The sequence below is a fragment of the Danio aesculapii genome, chromosome 6 (assembly GCF_903798145.1).
Source record: "Danio aesculapii chromosome 6, fDanAes4.1, whole genome shotgun sequence".
Taxonomy (NCBI): Eukaryota; Metazoa; Chordata; class Actinopteri; order Cypriniformes; family Danionidae; genus Danio; species Danio aesculapii.
This window is the reverse complement of record NC_079440.1, coordinates 5,822,023-5,846,756: the sequence shown is the minus strand read 5'-3', so window position 1 is coordinate 5,846,756 and position 24,734 is coordinate 5,822,023. Positions and strand designations below refer to the sequence as shown.

Sequence of the window (24,734 nt, the reverse complement as noted above, 5' to 3'; positions counted from 1 at the left end):
ATTGCCAGTCTTGACAAACAATTGACTGAACTGTAAGCCTGCATAGACTCAATATGCAGAATTTGGCATCATAAGATATGTTTCCATCCAAAAATGTGAATTAAATGTATGCGCAAAACTGAAATATCGCATAAAAGACATGCGAATAAAGCAGCGTTTTCATCCAACGACTCAAAAAGAGCAAAACCGCCTCTTCCTGATTAACCGGCGGCAAATAGTAAAAACAAAGTTTGCTGTGGTAGGAGAAGCTGCGTCAATCTTTTCTTTATTTAATAAATGACTTGCGCCTCAGAAAACAATGCTGACACGCAATGAATGTGTGGTGGAGTTTGAAGGCGTGAGATGTGGAGCGCAGATGCTCTCGATTCTGGAGGTCATTAATAATATAATAACACTAATACTGAAAAGGTTAAGGAGTTTTAGAACGACCAAAACAACATTTCAGATATTATACAATGTGCTCAGCCTGCTGGTTTGTCCATTCACACACATTTTTATCATCACATGATCTCTCTTTGTTCGGTAAAAGTGTTTCCATCGTGGTTTATGCAAATTTTTTCTTAATTAAAGGTTTATCCTACTCAGTTTTGTGCGCACGTTTTTATGCGTATCTTTGCATTTCCATCAACCATTTTTTATTCACATATCCAAAATGCGCATAAAAAAGGTGGATGGAAACAGAGCTAGTTTCATTAATGGTTCTCACATGTAGGAAAACAGCAGTTGGGTCAGTCTACTTTTTGTTACTAGAAATAAACAAAAAAAATATGATCATATATGTATATATTCACTTTTTATTTTAGCTACTTGTCAAGTAAATGTTTATTATTTTTCTATATATTAACTTGGCACTAAAATAATAAAAACTGAAATAAAAATGCATTGAAAAATACATACGTGAATATGTTTTGTGTCATAAAAATACCCAACCAAAAAAACACAACAAAATAACAAAACCTACAATTAAGAAGAATAAATATGCTAAACACATAAATGATACCAAAATATTCATTAAGCAAATTGTTCTTTCACGAGAACTTGAACTTTCAGAGAGACATGCCATGTTTTACCATTTTCAAATACATTCAGCCAATCTCTGGATCTGGTGGGAGCACTTTTAGTTTAGCTTGAATCGGATTAGACCATTAGCATCTCACTGAAAAATATTAAAAGAGTTTTGATAATTTTCCTATTTTCTAGGTTGATATGGCTAGGTACCATTCATTTTCTTTTCGGCTTAGTCCCTTTATTAATCAGGGGTTGCCACCGCGCAATGAACTGCCAACTTTTCCAGTGCATGTTATATGCAGTGGATGCCCTTTCAACTGCACTAGGAATCCCATCACTAGGAAACACCCATACACACTCATTCACACACATACACTACAGACAATTTAGTTTTAGCTATAGCCAATTCACATATAGCGCATGTCTTTGGATTTGTGGAGGAAACCGAAGCATGCAAAGGAAACCCACACAAACACTGGGAGAACATGCAAACTCCACACAGAAATGCCAACTGACCCAGCCAAGGTTTGAACCAGCCACCTTCTTGCTGTGAGGCGACAGAGCTACCCACTGTGCTGCCCAGCTTAAATCATTGAATCGAATTAGACCATTAGCATCTCGCTCATAATTTTGCTATATTCTAGGTTGATATGGCTAGGTACCATACTTTCATTAATAATCAATGAACCTATTTCCCAAAAAAAGTGGAGTGTTCCTTTAAATGTTGAAAAGACACACATCTATGTACCCAATAGAGTTTCATGACCAAACGTTTATTATTTTAAAGTCTTCTCATGCAGCGCGCACGTCATGATTTTGCCAAGTACGTTGTGATCCTGGAACATCATTTTTGTTGGAAGATGTAACCCATACCTATTCCCTACCCCTAAACCCAACCATATTCCCAAAATCAGAGAGGAATAATAGTTGGATAACAACCATGTAGAAGTGCATAAACCTAACCCCTAAGCCTAAACTTAACATAAACTGTAAACATATCCTATGATTCTGATTGGCTGATTGGAATGTTGTTCCAGGATCAACACAGATGTTCATCCAGGAACGTGTCCTACTTGGTGAAATCAGATTGGTGCATGCAGCACAGCATGTAACCAATCCTTCAACAGAATAAACCACACTTTATTATTGTAAGAAAACACAGCTCATGTGTAGCTTCATCACTTTAAAACTAAACACAAAAAACAAAGTCAAACAACTGGCAAATCAATATGGGAAATCCTACATCAGAAGTGTGAATCTCGTCCGCAACGGTGAACGCTTCACTGCAATTCACACTCTGACAGCAGGTGATGATATCTCTAAGAAACACATTCAAAGTTAAACCTATAGCTGGAAAGCACTCAGCGTGTCAAACCTCTGTGGTTATCAGAAGGTGTTCGGAATGATTGTTAGCATATTTTAATTGGTTGTTTTATTAATGGTTTTGTGGAACCTTCAAGAGTTCACACTTAGCTCACGATTTATACATAGCTTGTTTGGCGTGTTGTCACGGGTGAGAGCCCTGAGCTCAAGGGATCCTCGAGCCCAGGGCTCCCTCCTTTCACAGGGCGAGGGGAGACTGAGCTCAGGTCGATCTGAAACTCCCCCGCTGCTGAGGCCAAAGTGAACTTCCTGAGAGTAAGACATTAGAAAAAAGATTTAGGCTTATTTTATCTATAATATAGAGCACATTTGGATGGTGGGAGGAAACCGGGGAACCCGGGGGAACCCCACGCGGACACGGGGAGAACATGCAAACTCCGCACAAAAACACCAGATGGCCCAGTGACGACCCAACGCCGTTGGTATTCTTGCTGTGAGGCAACAGTGGTAGTCACTGGGCCATCGTGCCGCCCATTCTGGATAAAGGTGGAAGAAGGGGAGGAGGGGGGTTTCTTCCAGACGAAGATAGTTGTAGAGAGGAAATGAGGATATATATAGTGACTTGGGATCCTTTGATTGGAGGATCATGATTAGCTAATGTGGACCAGCTGGGTCAATCATGAGCACATGCTCCTCTCGAAATTAGTTTATAATTAAACTTTACGTATCATACTATATCGTACAATGCAGCAACAGGCATGACGCATGTATTTTTTGCTAGTTTCATCTCAGCACAAGCATCATTTTCATGTCCTGCACTACGTTATTTAAATAGCAAATTCATTTGTGTCCATTTGTGTGCATGCATTTTGAGGCAACTGAAATAGACCGCACCGTTGACAACTAAATGCTGGTCAAGTATTTTGGTATTTTATTACGTAAAGTTTAGTGATGGGGCTGGACGATATGGCAAAAATTTATATCACAACATATTTCTTAATTTTGGTCGATACGATGTGAAGTTTCATAAACTAATTTCGAGAGGAGCACGTGATATGATTGAGCACGTCTGGCCGCTCATCTGTAATCAGTAATAATCCAATCAGAGTGATCCTAGTTTACTATAAATGGATCATTTTCTCCCTACTGCTCTATCTTTGTTTGGAAGAATCCCCCCTTCCACCCCATCTCCTCCTTTTCCTTCCTTTTCTAAAGGGGGAGCTCTCGAGACCTACCTGATCTCGGATCTCCTGATATGCTTATTGACCGGGCGGGAGCCCTGGGCTCAAATATCTCCGAGCTCAGGGTTCTCTCCCGGGACAGCATGCCAAACCTGCTTTATACGCCAAGCATATCTTAGTGGGAACTCCTGAAATAATTCCGATATCGATATGGACAATATTAAAAAGCCATGAAAAAACTGGCAAGAGCGCACACAATGAATGTCTGTACCCACAAATGTCTGCAAACTCAATTTGCAAAGTCTATAATAACACCCAGGCTCTTCTAACTTAAAAAAAAAACAAATAAAAACAGTACAAAAAAATTAATGTTCACTTTTTATTTGTATTTAGTCTTTACAAACAAGAAATGAGAAATAAAACTCTCAAACTCTCAGCTTATATATATATATATATATATATATGTGTGTGTGTGTATAATTACCTAACATAAACATAAAACATTACACGTTTAAACACAAAACGTTTAACATAAAATCTTTCTTATATACTTTATATAGTCTATTTATATCAACTAATATTTTATGTTATTTTATTTAACACATTTTCATTATTTAACAGATTTAAACCTCTATTAATCACATTCTTTCTATTTCATCTGCTTTGCAATAACATGATTTACTGATATATATGTTTGTGAATTTTATGTTGTACGTTTGCACGAGGGGAGACGCAGTGGCATAGTAGGTAGTGCTGTCGCCTCACAGCAAGAAGGTCGTTTGTTTGAGCCTCGGCTGGGTCAGTTGTTGTTTCTGTGTGGAGTTTGTATGTTCTCCCTGCATTCGTGTGGGTTGCTCTGGTTTCCCCCACAGTCCAAAGACATGCGGTATAGGTGAATTGGGTAGGCTAAATTGTCTGTAGAGTATGTGTATGAATGAGTGTGTATGGGTGTTTCCCAGTGATGGGTTGCAGCTGGAAGGGCATCCGCTGCGTAAAACATGGGCTGGATAAGTTGGCGGTTCATTCTGTTGTGGCGACCCTGGATTAATAAAGGGACTAAGCCAAAAAAAAATGAATGAATGTTTGCGCGAGTGCTATATGGCAGTGTGTGTGAGTGTTAAATTGGGTGTTTATGCGAGGATCGATTATATGGAATGATCAAGTTTATATGTAGGTGCGTGTGTATGCACGCATCAAGTTTATATGTATATGCGCAAATTTCATACGTTTTGAAAATTCAATAGTATAGATGTACATGCACGTCACATGTTTTATGTACGTGTTGATAAGCGAAGTTTGATTTAAATCCTACACGGCGCCTCATAGCATCTGTGTTTGCTTCATTGCCTTCTCTTCCGACACTGCTGGTTTCGGTGTCAGGGAGGTTGGCTTAAACTTTTATGATGCCTCATCTTCTGACTTTCAGTATGTTCTATCGGGTGGAACAGTTTTGATGCGTTCCCGCTGCTAGTCGGCACCACTCCCCGACACATTTTGCAGAGCATCGAAACTATACGTTTATTGAAACTTAAAAAGCCAAACCACTTCCACACCACTGCATTAGTCTTTCCTCACTTATCAACTATCTGCATTCTTACTTGTGGACGCTTGTTCTTTCATATCCATATTCAGAGCACTCATTTTCCAGCTAAAACTTTCTGCGACGGAGCTTAAACAACTGCTGAGCGCTGGCAGGGCGTGTCTGTGATGTACGTCATCATGCAAGTGACATCATGCTCTTTCTGACGCCTGAGCACTGAACGTCATTCAGCGACAAATGATAGTATATAAGATATTATACATATAATAAAATATATATGGGAAATGGGTTTAAAACTCATATCACCAATATTGAAAAAAAATCTACCACGATATATATTGATATTGAATTATTGTCCAGCCCTAGTTAGTGATATGTGCCTAAAGGTGGGTCCAAAATGCACCATTTTTGTCTTTTCCCCATGAACAAACTTCAAGTGTAAACAGCAAGCGATCACCCACAAATGTTATATTATTTTAACTCTGTGAAGGCACAGACTATGTAATCACCAATAGAGAGCGTGTATTCACAACAAACAAAGGAGTATTTTGTTGTATTTTGAGTGTGGAACCATGGGAAATGTGGTCTTGAATGCAGAAATCATTTTGATGGATGAGCTGATTCAACACTTGTTATTATCATGGTATTGTGAAAGAGGGTAAGAATGAAAGTTGTGAAGTGAAATGAGAGAAACGCTGAAGCAATTTCTGATGGGAGACGAGCGCGACACGAAAGCAGCAGAGCTTTTATTATGCCACAATCCAGTTCTTCAGCTCGTGATCATGTGAAGAAGGCGTGCTGTTTCATCAGACTAAATACATTTTAGGATTTTGTAATGATTCTTCTCTATGTAGTCTAATAAAACACACAACATATTAAAGTCAAGTTACTCTGTTTTCTATAAAACCAAACAGAAATGTTTTTTAAAAAAAGGTTGACGGCATTAGCATAAACACACAGCACTAGAGCTGCATGATATTGGAAATCTGACATTGCGATATTTAATTTTTCTGAGATATGTATTTTGATATAAATATAATTTCACCTTATAACTTGAAAATCTCTAATAATTTATGAATTTAAAATATAATATAATTTAAAATGACTGAATCATGCATAAAACATAATAAACAAATTACAAGTCTAGATAAATAAAACAGAGCACAATTAAAAGTGAAATCAACACTGCTTTATGGTTTTTTAGCTACAGAAATAGTATAATCAAACGTAAAATAATCCTACATGGCATTTTTTCTTCCTAGCAACTAAATTATTCAATAAATGTAATCTTAATTAAAGTTGCAAGCGGGTCAAGTTCTTGTGCCCAAATGCGTTAAACTAAAACTTGCCTTAAAAACACTTACAAATAATAAACTTTCACTCTATTATAGTTAAACTCTACAGTGACTCCACAAATGTCTTGTGTTCTGAAATGTGGCTCCTTGTCAACTGTAAAACTTGCATATTCTGCGATGTGACTATTGCAGATGTGCGCATCGATGCTAAGAGGATATATTGCAACAGCCCTACACAGAACTCCATCTCCCTCCATTTAGTTAAAATAGCTTAATTCTCTGGATTTTAACCTACTTTTTTATTATTTGCATTATTATTTATTACTTGCATATTTTTTTTGCATTATTTGTGATAATGCAAGCACATCAGTCAGCAAAATATATAACACTGTTCTAGTAGTTTTAGGATATTTTAATTTTAAAAATCATCTCCATTAGTAGACATTTGTCAAGCAGGGGTGTAAAAACCTCTAACAGATGAATGTTCAGATAAAGCGAAAGAAAACTGCAGTGCCTTAAACGAAAACACTTTCCTCTTAAAAAAGACCTGCTTGTTTGAGTAACCCAGCCTTAAAGTGCACAGACCCTCCAGGGCTAAAACATAACACACCCCACCGTCCCGGACCAGAGGCATCAATGACCCTCTTGTGCCTGACAGAGGACGTCACTGTGCAGCCCGGGGCTTTAGGAACGGCAATATTTGCTTTAATATTTCAAACCTTTAGCTTGACCCATTTCACACAAGCTTGGCAGTGTTGTGCGCCAGTCCCCTCGGGTCCCGCTGCAGCGGTTCTGTGGTTTACTACAATCCGCTTCCACAAACTACCCCTAAACAAGGCCCAATACTCAGCCCAATTAATTTATTCCTGGAAAACGCAGCGCTCCTCATCAGGTGTGGGTCTACTCCACCCAGTTTTCCCTCATCTATCTTTTCTCCATCTTCCCGACCGCATGAGATGCACTGTAAAGTGGGAAACAGTGGTGCTACTATATGAGGTTGTGTTTTCGGTCAGAGCTGAGGTTTAGGGCTCCGCTAGTGGTTTAGATTACTGTAAAGGGGTTTAAGTTGAGGTTTCTGGATAGATGGAAGATGCGCAGGTGAAGAGGAAACATTAAACATTACACAAACTCATTCAGCAGAATTACTGCTTTGGAGACCATTACTTGCTTATTAGCAGAATGTTATTGAAATATTCGTTGTTTATTATTAGTATTGATTAATGCTTTATTCTGCATGACAATATTTCTGTTTCCTTAACCCTACGCAATAGCCTAACAGCATTTACTAACTATAAGTAAACAGCAAATTAGATGTTTACTTGTGGCAAATGTCATGGTTAACAGTTAATGAATGAAGTGACCTGGTCCCTAATCTAAAGCGTGACCTTTAAAGTGTAAAAAATAAATGAATCAATTATTTATTAAATTAAATAAATAATTTAAATAAATAAACCTCGGCTGGGTCAGTTGGCATTTCTGTGTGGAGTCTGCATGTTCTCCCCGTGTTGGTGTGGGTTTCCTCTGGGTGCTTCGGTTTCCCCCACAGTCCAAACACATGCGCTATAGGTGAATTGGGTGAGCTAAATTGTCCGTAGTGAATGATTGTCTGTAGTGTATGGGTGTTTCCCAGTGATGGGTTGCAGCTGGAAGGGCATCCACTGTGTAAAACATATGCTGGATAAGTTGGCGGTTCATTCCGCTGTGGCGACCCCTGATTAATAAATGAACTAAGCCGAAAAGAAAATGAATAAATAAATGAATGAATGTATTAATATCAAATAAAAATATAAATAAATATAAAATAATAATATTATAATATAAACATATAATAAATATAATATAATAAAATATACATAAATATATATAAATAAAAATGTAATATAAATATTTTAAAAATATAATAAAATATTAAACAAACTAAACTAAACTAAACTAAACTAAACTAAACTAAACTAAACTAAACTAAACTAAACTTCTTAGTCTTATGTTGTATGGGAATATTTTCGGCAATAGCCAAAAATACATTGTTTGGGTTTAAATTTTCTTTAATGTCAAAAATCATTCATTTATGATTAACACTGTGCATTGCTAAGGATTTCATTTACACAATTTTAAAGGTAATTTTCCTCATTATTATATTATATTATATTATATTATATTATATTATATTATATTATATTATATTATATTATTTTATATTATATTATATTATATTAAGTTATGTTATATTATATTATATTATATTATATTATATTATATTATATTATATTATATTATATTAAGTTATGTTATATTATATTATATTATATTATATTATATTATATTATATTATATTATATTATATTATATTATATTATATTAAGTTATGTTATATTATATTATATTATATTAAGTTATGTTATATTATATTATATTATATTATGTTATATTATTAAATTATATTATATTATATTATATTATATTAAGTTATGTTATATTATATTATATTATATTATATATTATATTATATTATATTATATTATATTATATTATATTATATTATATTATATTAAGTTATGTTATATTATATTATATTATATTATATTATATTATATTATATTATATTATATTATATTATATTAAGTTATGTTATATTATATTATATTATATTAAGTTATGTTATATTATATTATATTATATTATGTTATATTATATTATATTATATTATATTATATTATATTAAGTTATGTTATATTATATTATATTATATTATATTATATTATATTATATTATATTATATTATATTATATTATGTTCTATTATATTATATTATATTATATTATATTATTTTATATTATATTATATTAAGTTATGTTATATTATATTATATTATATTATATTATATTATATTATATTATATTATATTATATTATTTTATATTATATTATATTATATTATTTTATATTATATTATATTAAGTTATGTTATATTATATTATATATATATTATATTATATTATATTATATTATTATTTATATTATATTATATTATATTATATTATATTATATTATATTATATTATATTAAGTTATGTTATATTATATTATATTATATTATATTATATTATATTATATTATATTATATTATATTATTATATTATATTATATTATATTATATTATATTAAGTTATGTTATATTATATTATATTATATTATATTATATTAAGTTATGTTATATTATATTATATTATATTATATTATATTATATTATATTATATTATATTATATTATATTATATTATATTATATTAAGTTATGTTATATTATATTATATTATATTATATTATATTATTTTATATTATATTATATTAAGTTATGTTATATTATATTATATTATATTATATTATATTATATTATATTATATTATATTATATTATATTATATTATTTTATATTATATTATATTATATTATATTATATTATATTATATTATATTATATTATATTAAGTTATGTTATATTATATTATATTATATTATATTATATTAAGTTATGTTATATATATTATATTATATTATATTATATTATATTATATTATATTATATTATATTATATTATATTAAGTTATGTTATATTATATTATATTATATTATATTATATTATATTATATTATATTATATTATATTATATTATATTAAGTTATGTTATATTATATTATATTATATTATATTATATTATATTATATTATATTATATTATATTATATTAAGTTATGTTATATTATATTATATTATATTATATTATATTATATTATATTATATTAAGTTATGTTATATTATATTATATTATATTATATTATATTATATTATATTATATTATATTAAGTTATGTTATATTATATTATATTATATTATATTATATTATATTAAGTTATGTTATATTATATTATATTATATTATATTATATTATATTATATTATATTATATTATATTATATTAAGTTATGTTATATTATATTATATTATATTATATTATATTATATTATATTATATTATATTATATTATATTATTTTATATTATATTATATTAAGTTATATTATATTATATTATATTATATTATATTATATTATATTATATTATTTTATATTATATTATATTATATTATTTTATATTATATTATATTAAGTTATGTTATGTTATATTATATTATATTATTTTATATTATATTATATTAAGTTATGTTATATTATATTATATTATTTTATATTATATTATATTATATTATATTATATTATATTATATTATATTATATTATTTTATATTATATTATATTATATTAAGTTATGTTATATTATATTATATTATATTATATTATATTATATTATATTATATTATATTATATTATATTAAGTTATGTTATATTATATTATATTATATTATATTATATTATATTATATTATATTATATTATATTATTTTATATTATATTATATTAAGTTATGTTATATTATATTATATTATTTTATATTATATTATATTAAGTTATGTTATATTATATTATATTATTTTATATTATATTATATTAAGTTATGTTATATTATATTATATTATTTTATTTTATATTATATTATATTATATTATATTATATTATATTATATTATATTATATTATATTATATTATATTATATTATATGCCAACAAACCAAGGGAAAGCCTACTGATTTAGAAATCTCAATTTACAAAAATGACCTTTATCGCTTGGTTTTGTAGATAAGGGTAACATTTTAAATCAAATCAAACTAGCCAGACATTTTTACTTGTTTTAAATTTGAAAAAAAAGGACTGGGTGTGTTTATATCACCCCAATATGACAGTTTATACACTATACTTACACACATTTTTGTCCAAACAACTTGAAAAGTAGATTTTTCACCATAGGTGCCCTTTGAGCATAAACTTCATTAAACGTTGGAATCACTGCCATTTTTTTTTCAATGTAATCAACAAATTGCCATTTTCAGGAGGAGCAGGGTCTAATTTGGTTCATTTCTCCCTGACTTGATTAACCTGACCTCAAACAGCGGTGAACTTGACCTTTACTGTGGCAGCTTCACTTCAATCCAATCATGCACTACTTAACATGAACTATCAAGATAACCTGAATGTTACACACACAACCCACTGTTCAATGCAGAGAAAATAAACCTACAATCCAATTCATCCATTTAAAAGATATGATGAATTAAAAAAGTTAAATCAGGTCTGTGCAAATGCTGGCTAATCTGATACTAAAGTGGTTTCCTTTTTTTCACATATACCTTTTTTTAATAATAGCACATCTAATGAACAATTTAATGAATAATACGTACTGATTGCCCTGATCACATCTTTTATCCTTTTCTGAGGCCATGCATAATCTCTGGATTGTTCCACATGAATATTTACCCGAGCACTCATGCATAATTTTACATATGCATTTGTAGGAGGCCTATTCATTGCCCTTCAAATGTTATAGTGCATAAAAACATAACAAGCAAGAAAAATCAGTGCCACACTGCACTGACAATACTAAACACATTCATCTACTGCAAAACTGATATAGTCTTTTGGTAAAATGTCCTTAAAGCAAGATAAATTCACAAGCTCTATTTGTAAAACATATTAAGAGAATGCTTTTAATGTATTATTATTATTTGTTATTTTATTATTATTACCTTATTATTAATTATTATTATTATTTCAGTTATTTTTAATGCACATAAAGTTAACAGGAACATGTCATGCTCCAAAAATGTCAAAATTAACTCTGACAAGTTAAGTTTCTTTTCATTTTTCCCAAGTCATTTTTATGATTATGATTTTTTTCATAATCTAAATTATTTTTATAATATTATATAATAATTTGTTACAAGTATTAATATAATATAATATAATATAATATAATATAATATAAAATAATATAATATAATATAATATAACATAATATAATATAATATAATATAATATAATATAATATAATATAATATAATATAATATAATATAATATAATATAATATAATATAAAATAATATAATATAATATAATATAATATAACATAATATAATATAATATAATATAATATAATATAATATAACATAACATAACATAATATAATATAATATAATATAACATAACATGACATATAATATAATAATATAATATATAATATAACATAATATAATATAATATAATATAATATAATATAATATAATATAATATAATATAATATAATATAATATAAAACAATATAATATAATATAATATAATATAATATAATATAATATAATATAATATAATATAATATAATATAATATAAAACAATATAATATAATATAATATAATATAATATAATATAATATAATATAATATAATATAATTAATATAATATAATATAATATAATATAATATAATATAATATAATATAATATAATATAATATAATATAATATAATATAATATAAAACAATATAATATAATATAATATAATATAATATAATATAATATAATATAATATAATATAATATAATATAATATAATATAATATAATGGCAAGTTTAGTACGCTGACATATAGCACCATGGTGCTCACGGCTACCCGAGTTTGATTCCCGGCTCGAGGTCCTTTGCCGACCTTTCCCCTCTCTCTGCTCCCAACTATTTCCTGTCAATTCTCTGCACTATTCTTTCCATTAAAGGTTAAAAACTCCTTAAAAGTAATTATAAAAAAATATAATATGGGGGCGGCGCAGTGGGTAGCATGATCGTATGAAAATATAATTTTATATAATATAATGAAAATATAATATAATATAATATAATATAAAATAATATAATATAATATAATATAATATAATATAATATAATATAATATAATATAATATAAAATAAAATAATATAATATAATATAATATAATATAATATAATATAAAATAATATAATATAATATAATATAATATAATATAATATAATATAATATAATATAAATAATATAATATAATATAATATAATATAATATAATATAATATAATATAATATAATATAATATAATATAATATAATATAATATAATATAATATAATATAATATAATATAATATAATATAATATAATATAATATAATATAATATAAATAATATAATTTAATATAATATAATATAATATAATATAATAATATAATATAATATAATATAATATAATATAATATAATATAATATAATATAATATAATATAATATAAAATAATATAATATAATATAATATAATATAATATAATATAATATAATATAAAATAATATAATATAATATAATATAATATAATATAATATAATATAATATAATATAATATAAAATAAATAATATAATATAATATAATATAATATAATATAATATAAATAATATAATATAATATAATATAATATAATATAATATAATATAATATAATATAAAATAATATAATATAATATAATATAATATAATATAATATAATATAAAATAATATAAATAATATAATATAATATAATATAATATAATATAATATAATATAATATAAAATAATATAATATAATATAATATAATATAATATAATATAATATAATATAATAATATAATATAATATAATATAATATAATATAATATAATATAATATATATATAATATAATATAATATAATATAATATAATATAATATAATATAATATAAATAATATAATATAATATAATATAATATAATATAATATAATATAAAATAATATAATATAATATAATATAATATAATATAATATAATATAATATAATATAATATAATATAATATAATATAATATAATCATTTATTACAGTTATTAAAACGATACTGAAAGTTATAGGTTTAACGAAAATAACTTGTAGGACCATTTGAAATAATATCTTTCTATTGCTCTGACAAAACTTGAATCTGTGTCTAAGCAGAAATGTGACTTAATTCGCTTTGTTGTCATATTTTGAGTCTGTAAGTCTCAAAGGTTATATATTTCAAGTCAACTGTTACCAAGCATATTTTGTTTCGCTCTTTGGAAGTACCAGTATAACCAACTAAACGCTTCATTGTGCTTCTGATAAAATAGCTTCCCCAGATATGAACTTTGAGAGCCCCGAGGGAAGATTTTTTCAAAAGGTCTTTACAGGACACATTTCATTCATGCCTAGGGAACTTTATATATATCAAATGTAAGACAAGTGAAAGACGGTGAAACAAGTCCCCCATATATCTTTTGAACGCCATTGTATAATGTTACATTGTGAATAATGTTTCTAACATGTACACACATACAGTAAACACAGGGTTCCCACTCTAAAACAAATGACTTTCACTGACTAAAAGGGTGAATTTTCATGACCTATAAGTTATAATGAATACATCTGCAGCTGTTATTTCTTCCCAGTACTTTGCGACTGCAGAATTTTAATGAAAATCAAGCAAAATTTAGAGGAGTTTGCGTTTTCTTTTTTCAATTGTGGCAGATATCATTTAGACATGGACACTGTTCAAAGTCCTTTTGTGCCTGTTTTACAATTTTAAATATCATTATTTCATAAACAATCTTGAGTGCTATTTAAACCTCAAACTGTCTTTTCTATCTGTTTATTAATTCTGTAATTGGGGTCTATGTGACCCCAACAACTTAAAGATCGATCGAAGTAAGCAGATATGAAGTAATTTTGACCTACTTTACCACAAAAATCCTCAACTACACCTTTCCACTGTATGTAAAATATATATATTTTCATGAAAAAGTAACCTCAAAAAGTTTTAATTTAATTTAATTTAAAATTTAATCTAAGTCATTTCTGGATATTGATCTAGGTGTTAGGTGTCGAATTCTGCCATCTGTTGGTTAGTGATTAACATAATATGTTAATATTACACAGTAGCGCAGTAGGTAGTGCTGTCGCCTCTGAGCAAGAAGGTCGCTGGTTCGAGCCTCAGCTGGATCAGTTAGCATTTCTGTGTGGAGTTTGCATGTTCTCCCTGTGTTCGCGTGGGTTTCCTCCGGGTGCTCCGGTGTCCCCCACATTCCAAAGACATGCGGTACAGGTGAATTGGGTAGGCTAAATTGTCCGTAGAGTGTGAGTGTGTATGGATGTTTCCCAGAGATGGATTGCAGCTGGAAGGGCATCCGCTGTGTAAAAATGTGCTGGATAAGTTGGTGGTTCATTCCGCTGTGGCAACCCCAGATTATTAAAGGGACTAAGCCGAAAAGAAATGAATGAATCTTAATTTTCAAAGGAAAATCTTTTGTCCGGCAACGAGCCATAGAGAGCCATTCATTTTTCTGGCCACAATGACCAAAAACTTTTCAGAAAAACCCTGATATTCCATGACTTACACAAAAAATAAATAAATAAATAAATAAATAAATATATATATATATATATATATATATATATATATATATATATATATATATATATATATATATATATATATATATATATATATATACATATACAATTTACTGACTTTCAATTAATAGACCTTTTAAAATTAAATGATATTCCAGAAATTTCCTGACCCATAGGAACCCGTCATATAATATTAGACTAAATATATATTATTGTGAATTCAGAGCAGAGCAGCACTTCACGGAGAGACTGCAGGACTGCTTTTCCTCCAGTGAAACTCCTGTGTCTTGAACACCAGCTCAGGGCATTTCTGATTGGGTAGGCTAAATTGTCCGTAGAGTATGAGTATGAGTGTGGGTGAGTGTGTATGGAAGTTTCCCAGAGATGGGTTGCAGCTGGAAGGGCATCCGCTGCGTGAAAATGTGCTGGATAAGTTGGCGGTTCATTCCGCTGAGGCAACCCCAGATTATTAAAGGGACTAAGCCGAAAAGAAAATGAATGAATCTTAATTTTCAAAGGAAAATCTTTTGTCCGGCAACGAGCCATAGAGAGCCATTCATTTTTCTGGGCACAATGACCAAAAACTTTTCAGAAAAACCCTGATATCCCATGACTTACACAAAAAATAAATAAATAAATAAATAAATAAATAAATAAATAAATTAAAAAATATATATATATATATATATATATATATATATATATATATATATATATATATATATATATATATATATATATATATATATATATATATATATATATATATATATATATATATACAATTTACTGACTTTCAATTAATAGACCTTTTAAAATTAAATGATATTCCAGAAATTTCCTGACCCATAAGAACCCGTCATATAATATTAGACTAAATATATATTATTGTGAATTCAGAGCAGAGCAGCACTTCACGGAGAGACTGCAGGACTGCTTTTCCTCCAGTGAAACTCCTGTGTCTCGAACACCAGCTCAGGGCATTTCTGATTGATTCCACATAAAATAACGGTGTGTAGGACAGCTAAAGGACCGGCGGCTGCTGAATGACCGTTTAAATCAAGACACTGAGTTTGGATGGCTCTCTGAAAGAACTTTAAGGTTACGAACACTTTCAGAAAGCAAGTTTCCCACCGTGTCCTTGTCCAACTATGCAAGGTTTGCGTTTCTCAAATTGCACACTGTCTCCACTCGGGTGAGTTGCCGATGCGAGATATGAGAGAAACAGAGAGCGAGGGCTGACAGAATGGGGTTGAAGGGTCATGTCGAGGAGACTAATTGAGCTGACAGAGGGAAGTCTCTACTTTGGTATCACATTTCAATGGTGACCTGTCAGAATCACTGAGACTCTACACGGGCCGTAAAGTCACTTTCTGACAGCACCAAATCTTTTTGAGCAAGCTTTTTATTTTAATAGCTCTTGCAGACAAAAACTTTCATAACTTCCATAACTTGTTTTAAGACGAGCACTGACAATGCTATTACTAACACACATCTTAAATTCTACAATCAGCAACTTAACAGTGTCACGGTGAATGTAATTCCCTATTAAAGGTTATTCAATGAGAAGAAAATAAATCAGTTTTAAAAAAACTGCAGATTTATGCAGAAGGATTTTGGCAGTATAGTAACTAAAAATGTGAAAAATAAAAAACAATAACTTATTAACTTTTATTTAAGGTTTACCATGCAAATCCAATCAGATCCACTTGTTTGGTAAACAAAGCAAGTCTCTCATATATCTACTAAAAGACAGAACATATTACTTTACAAACTGTATTGTAAATAAATATTATAAATATTTGTAAACTAGTTAATAATATTTCCAAAATTAATGTAAAATTTAATAAATATACACTCACCGGCCACTTTATTATTCAACTGCTTGTTAAGGCAAATTTCTAATCAGCCAATCACATGGCAGCAACTCAACGCATTTAGGCATGTACACATGGTCAAGACGATCTGCTGAAGTTCAAACCGAGCATCAGAATGGGTTATTTAAGTGACTTTGAACGTGGCATAGTTGTTGGTGCCAGACGGGCTGGTCTGAGTATTTCAGAAACTGCTGATCAACTGGGATTTTCATGCACAACCATCTCTAGGTTTTACAGAGAATGGTCTGAAAAAGAGAAAATATCCAGTGAGTTGCAGTTCTGTAAGCACAAATGCCTTGTTGATGCCAGAGGTCAGAGGAGAATGGCCAGACTGGTTCCAGCTGAAAGATCAACAGTAACTCAAATAACCACTCATTACAACAGAGGTATGCAGAAGAGCATCTCTGAACACACAACACATCCAAACTTGAGGCGCATGGGCTGCAGCAGCAGAAGACCACACCAGGTGCCACTCCTGTCAGCTAAGAACAGGAAACTAAGGCTACAATTCACACAGGCTCACCAAAATTGGACAATAGAAGATTGGAAAACTGTTGCCTGGTCTTATGAGTCTCCATTTCTGCTGCAACATTCGGATGGTGGGGTCAGAATTTGGCGTCAACAACATGAAAGCATGGATCCATCCTGCCTTGTATTAACGGTTCAGGCTGGTGGTGACTCGTTTTTGACTCAGACTGGTTTCTTGAACATGACAATGAGTTCACTGCACTCAAATGGCCTCCACAGTCACCAGATCTCAATCCAATAGAGCACCTTTGGGATGTGGTGGAACGGGAGATTCGCATCATGGATGTGCAGCCGACAAATCTGCAGCAACAGCGTGATGCTTTCATATCATTATGGAGCAAAATCTCTGAGGAATATTTCCAGTACCATGTTGAATCTGTGCCACAAAGGATTAAGGCAGTTCTGAGAGCAAAAAGGGGTCTAACACGATACTAGTAAGGTGTACCTAATAAAGTGGCCAGTGAATCTGCGAAAAATCTGCCGAGTCAAGGGTGAGTAAATGATGATAAAATTGGCATTTTGGGATGAACTATCCCTTTAAAATAAAATGTTTTTTTTTCTTAAGAATTCATTAATATAACTTGTTTAATTATCGTTAATAAAATTATTATAGTAAAAATGATAATACTATAGTAATAAAATTAATATTCATACATTCAGTTAAGATATGGATAAGTGGATTTATGTTTGTTGTCATCGTCCAACTGAATAACTATTGGGTCAGTTCTGTTCATTTACTTCAACGTGAAATATTAATGACTTTGTTCCTGCTGCAGCAATAATTCATGTAACAGACCTTTAAAATGCACCTCTAAATGTTTGATAACTGCTGAAACAGTGCTTGCGGCCACTGGGGAATATAGTAACTGGGGTGTTTATTTATCCAAGCAACCACAGTACAAACCCAGACTACAGCAGATTAGCGGAGGCAGATCTGTTCCTTTTAAACAACAACTGATTACCAGATGAAAAGCATCACCTAATACACTCAAAAAATATATGTTTGCTGCTTTTTTAATCATTCATTTCCCTTCGGCTTAGTCCCTTTATTAGTCAGGGGTCGCCACAGCAGAATGAACCGCCAACTTATCCAGCATATGTTTTACACAGCGGATGCCCTTCCAGATGCAGCCCAGTAGTGGGAAACATCCATACACACTCATTCACACTCATACACCACGACCAATTTAGTTTATTCAATTATCATTATAAAGCATAAGTGTTTGGACTGTGGGGGAAAACCTACGCCAACATGGGGAGAACATGCAAACTCCACACAGAAACGCCAACTGACCCAGCTGGGACTAAAACTAGTGACCTTCTTTCTGTCAGGCGACAGTGCTAACCACTGAGTCACCGTGTCACCTTGCTGCTTTTTCAAACAACTTATTTAAAATCAGCTGAATCAACACAATTCTTGAGATTTCTATTATAAAATGTAATGGCTTTATGTTTAATCCACTTAAAAACAATTAAATTAGGACAACATTAGGACTGCATGATATTGAAAAAATCGGACATCGCAATATTTAGTTTTTAGTGCGATTATATATTGCAATTTATACAATTTCCCCTGATGAATTGAACAGCCCAATTGGAAAGAGTGTTTTAATTTACAGTAGGAGAGTGAATAATGCATAAAATGTAATAAACAGATTAATAAAGTGAAGATAAAAGTCAATGGGTAGAATGGTTTTGAGGTCTGCAAAGTCTTTAATGTCTAAATCATTTAATAAAATGATTCTTCGTTAAAGTTACAAACGGTCAAATTTCTTGTGTCTGAATGCTTTGAACTCTCTCAGGCCTAAAAAAAGCATTTGCACATTAAAAACTTCCACTCCGTTATGATTAACCTCTGCAGTAACTCCACACAAATCTCTTGTGTTTTTGATCTGTGGCTCCTTGTCAAATATAATCCCAACTCAACATTGCACATCCTGCGATTATAACTGTTGTGTATGCACACATTGCAGTATTGATGCTGAAACGATATATTGTGCAGCCCTAGACAACATTGTGTGTGGAACCCAGAATTTTTACAGTGTACTGACATATACTTGAAGACATACTGCGTTTATTTACACAAAGTAATTAATAGGGCTGTGCAATATATGGAAATTTCACAAATCCTGCAATTAGTCATGGGATGATAATTCAATTCAGTTCAATTCACCTTTATTTGTATAGCGCTTATACAATGTAGATTGTGTCAAAGCAGCTTCACATAAAAGGTCACAGTAAATAGGAACAGTATACCACGGTTTGGAAAGTATTCTGTAATACCGTTCCTAAGGTATGTGTAATATTTTTTATTTACATTTTTTGTTTTGTTTTTCAGGACAGCGGTATCTTCAGCAAAAAAAAATCCAAAGATGCCATTTTAAATCGTAAAGAAATGAGTGTTTTTGATGAAGACAGCAGAAGTCAATGACTTATTTGAATTATTTACTGTTCCAAAATATTATAAATGTTTCAAAACATAAAATATATTGTTTTCAAAGTGGAAAAAAGTTTTTGTTTTTTTTATCCAGACAATTAAAAAGATTATATTAAAAAGAAGGCCTCGCAAAATCACTCTGGACGCCTCACACCCAGCACACTACCTGTTCGAACTGTTACCGTCTGGTCGGCGCTTCAGAGCACCAAGCACAAAAACAGCCAGACACAGGAAAAGTTTCTTTCCTCAGGCGATCTACCTTATGAACAGTTAAATATTACTGTGCAATAAATATGTGCAATATTTTCTCATACGCACTTGTGCACAGCACCTTATATCAATATCCAATGCAATACTTTCTACATTCGCACTTGTACACAGCACCTTATAACCTGTATATTTATAACAATCTGTACATACAACTCAACATCCAGGTTTCTTGACTAACCGCATCTGTTTAATGTTTATCATTTTTATTTTTATTTTATTATTATTTTTTTTCATATTTATTTTGTGTTGTCACTTGTCACTTTATGTACACTGGAAGCTTCTGTAGCCAAAACAAATTCCTTGTGTGTGTGAAGCACACTTGGCAATAAAACTGATTCTGATTCTGATATTTTAAAGCAGTAATCACAATACTGTGAAACCGTGATATTTTTATCCAAGGTTATCATACCGTCAGAATCTTATACCGACCCATGCCTACCCGCAATACACACATCGTAATAGTTTGTGATAGATGAGTAATTTAATACTAAAGTATCTTTGGTTGCATGCTGCTGACACACTCTCTGAAAGACTTTTCAGCACATACTGTGAGGAAATGTATAGCTACATGTCAATGCACATTTATGAAACCAAGCAGAGTTAGACATGCTGGTTTTCTTGTCAAGAACTCTGTAACAATCATAGGATGCTCAAATACTGTAAGCAATGTTAAAGGTCTCGTGGAGTGTTTTGAAATGTGCATTTTTATTCAGAATTTGACATTATCTCCACTGAAACATGAAGACAGGATGGACATATAGTAGCTCCTCCCCTTTGTAAAACAACAGCCAATGGCATTTAGTTTTTGCCACAGCTCTGCCAGTGACGGTGGTTGAGCTCAAGTGCATCAAATGAAATGCAAATAAGAAGTGTCTTAAAGGGGGCGGGACATGTCTAGAGAGCATTTAATTGGTCAAAAGATTTGATGAGAAACTGAAGTATGAGGTAATGTCAAAAAAATGTTGATCGATTTAGAAGGAAGCGACAAACAGCCAGCTTTGGGTGTTCATATCAGGTTTATATCTTCTAAATGCAAATTTTGTCACCGTTTTGGAGCACACTAGATGTCCTTAAAATTAACATACTAATACTAACATCTAAAAAACCTTATTTTTAATTTCACAGGACCATTAAAAAAAGCAATGAGACAACAAAACTTCCCTTTTCCTTCAAGTATTCTTGTTTTCCTTGTAGTTCTTGATGTTTTAATGTTAATTAAACCACACTAAAGCAAATGGGTGGTGATATTAACTATTTATTTATTTATTTATAATAATAATAATAATAATAATAAAAGCAATGAGACAACAAAACTTTCCTTTTTCTTCAAGTATTTTTGTTTTCCTTGTAGTTCTTGATGTTTTAATGTTAATTAAATCACACTAAAGCAAAGGGGTGGTGATATTAACTATTTATTTATTATTATTAATAATAATAATAATAATAATAATAATAAAAGCAATGAGACAACAAAACTTTCCTTTTTCTTCAAGTATTCTTGTTTTCCTTGTAGTTCTTGATGTTTTAATGTTAATTAAACCACACTAAAGCAAAGTGGTGGTGATATTAACTATTTATTTATTTATTAATAATAATAATAATAATAATAATAAAAGCAATGAGACAACAAAACTTCCCTTTTCCTTCAATTATTTTTGTTTTCCTTGTAGTTCTTGATGTTTTAAGGTTAATTAAACCACACTAAAGCAAAGTGGTGGTGATATTAACTATTTATTTATTAATAATAATAATAATAATAATAATAGTAATAATAATAATAACTGTTTATCTACACTGTTAAAATGTCTGCATGGTATTTGCATGAGTCTGCATGCTTCGGTACGCATGAGTAAACCATAGCTGTTTACTTTCAGAAGTTGTAGTGATACTTTCTTTTCCCTGAAATAATATGATCCATATGTTGGTTATAATATTGTTATTAACATTGTATTGCATGTTAATTATCATAATATTTACTATCGGATTTTCTTCAATATTGCACAAACCTATCGCTTATTCAAAGAACAAAAAAAAAGAAAAAAATCCCATTATTTAACTCTACAGATTGAAGGAAAGTTACTTTAATCCCAATAATGTCTCAAACTATTTTCAAATTTACCAAGATACCAAAATCTGCAATTGAAAGTTATAGACATTTCTCAACATTTCCTAACAAATTCATCCAAAACCAAATAATCAGAGTTGCTTATATCCCTTTACTCTTACAGTATACAAACAACTATCTCATTTGTATATTTGTTTGCCAAGCAAGACTAAAAAAGTAGTATAGTAGTGAATAGTGATAGTTGCATATAAAATGTGCAGTGTTTCTCTTCTGGGAAATGAGTTCATAAAAACCCAATAGGCATATATACAAATAGGCCAATAAAAACTTTATAGGCCATAAACTAATGGCTGATTTCAAAATAATAAGACTAATAATTCAGATATGCCAAACTCCAAATTCCTGTTTCAATAGTAAACACAAGGAGGAATGAAAGTAAAGTGTGCCCCTCAAGTTATTTAAACATTCGGATGGAATGCAGAATAACAAATAACTTCACGAAAAGAAAAAAATTACATTGAGAAATTGCATGAAGAGGTAAGCATGACAAAACTAGGAGTTATACTGTTATTAGTGAAAATATAAAGACAGTTTTGCAGAAGAGAGAATGTAGTTTCATATAACAATGTCTGAAATGCTGGACCTCTGCATCACTTAACTCTTGACTAAACCTGGTGCAGGAAATATGAAAATATCTCAAACATTAAACAATATGACTAAACATTTTGATTTCAGAATGCAAATCAAACCGATCTTCCTAATTATTTAATCCAAAATAAATCTTACAAATCAGAACATCTAAAAGCCACCCACACAGCTTAATTATTAAAAGTAAAAATAAATCAAGAAATTAAATTATATGCAAGATAATATAGTATTCATTAAGTATAAACAAATCAAAATCAGGATTTTTGTCAATGACAATAACCGGCGATAAATCCAACTATTGACTCGCTGATGCCCTCCAGCGGCCAGCACTTACATTACTATTTACACTACCACATTTACATTTTCTAGCAATTTAATTCATTGTTAAGTGAATAAAGGGTCTTAAAAATACAATTAAAAAAGACAAGACGTTTTTTAAATACTAGAAAATTTGCTATCATCTTTAATAATCTCCTGACGCAACTTTTCCTCAAACTCATAGCCAGGCAACCATAAAACGCAGTTTTGCTTGCAAATACGGTTAAATTTTGCCCACTGTCTGTGAAAAAACTCACAGAAATGTCCTTACCTCTGCTGTCGGGTAAATTCACGAGTATTTTCAGTTGTGTGAGATGTCCAGAAGACTCTGTTTAGATCTGTGAAGCCTGTCGCCGACAGCACCGCCTCACACCGGGGCGAATCTACTTTCTACTACAGCACTACTGCTGCTACCGCTCGGCTCATAAATATTAATGAGGTCGTCTTTCCGTTGCTCGCTAACCTGCCAATAAGGAAGGTTTGCTAATGAATATTAACCATTTTACTCCGACTTAAAATCTAATTTAAAATGAAGCAGCAAGCTAATAGACATTATAATAAGTTCTAATTTCTCTAAGGAAAACATAGTGGATCTAAACCATTAAAAAAAAAATACTGGATTATTTGACGATAATAAATTAAGGCAGCATCCATATGACAGGATACGAATAATAATAATAATAATAATAATAATAATAATAATAATAATAATAATAATAATAATAATAATAATAACTCGGTTGGATACTTTATTATTAAAAACTTTATAATTTAACTTAAAATTAACATTTTGGTGCCAAATAGCCTATACAGTTAGTATTTGATTGATTTGTTTTTCTTAAATGTTTCATGAAATGTATT

General features: G+C 29.6%; 1 protein-coding gene across 1 annotated transcript in view; it reads right to left on the bottom strand.

Moving 5' to 3' along the window:
• The window catches only part of sema5bb (sema domain, seven thrombospondin repeats (type 1 and type 1-like), transmembrane domain (TM) and short cytoplasmic domain, (semaphorin) 5Bb), a 157,787-nt gene extending 133,538 nt beyond the window's left edge, over positions 1-24,249 (bottom strand). Inside the window, exon 1 of the mRNA XM_056459394.1 lies at positions 24,145-24,249. The gene's annotated coding sequence lies outside the window, so the exon portion shown is untranslated. The remainder of the gene's footprint in view (positions 1-24,144) is intronic.
• Between the last annotated feature and the right edge of the window lie 485 nt (positions 24,250-24,734).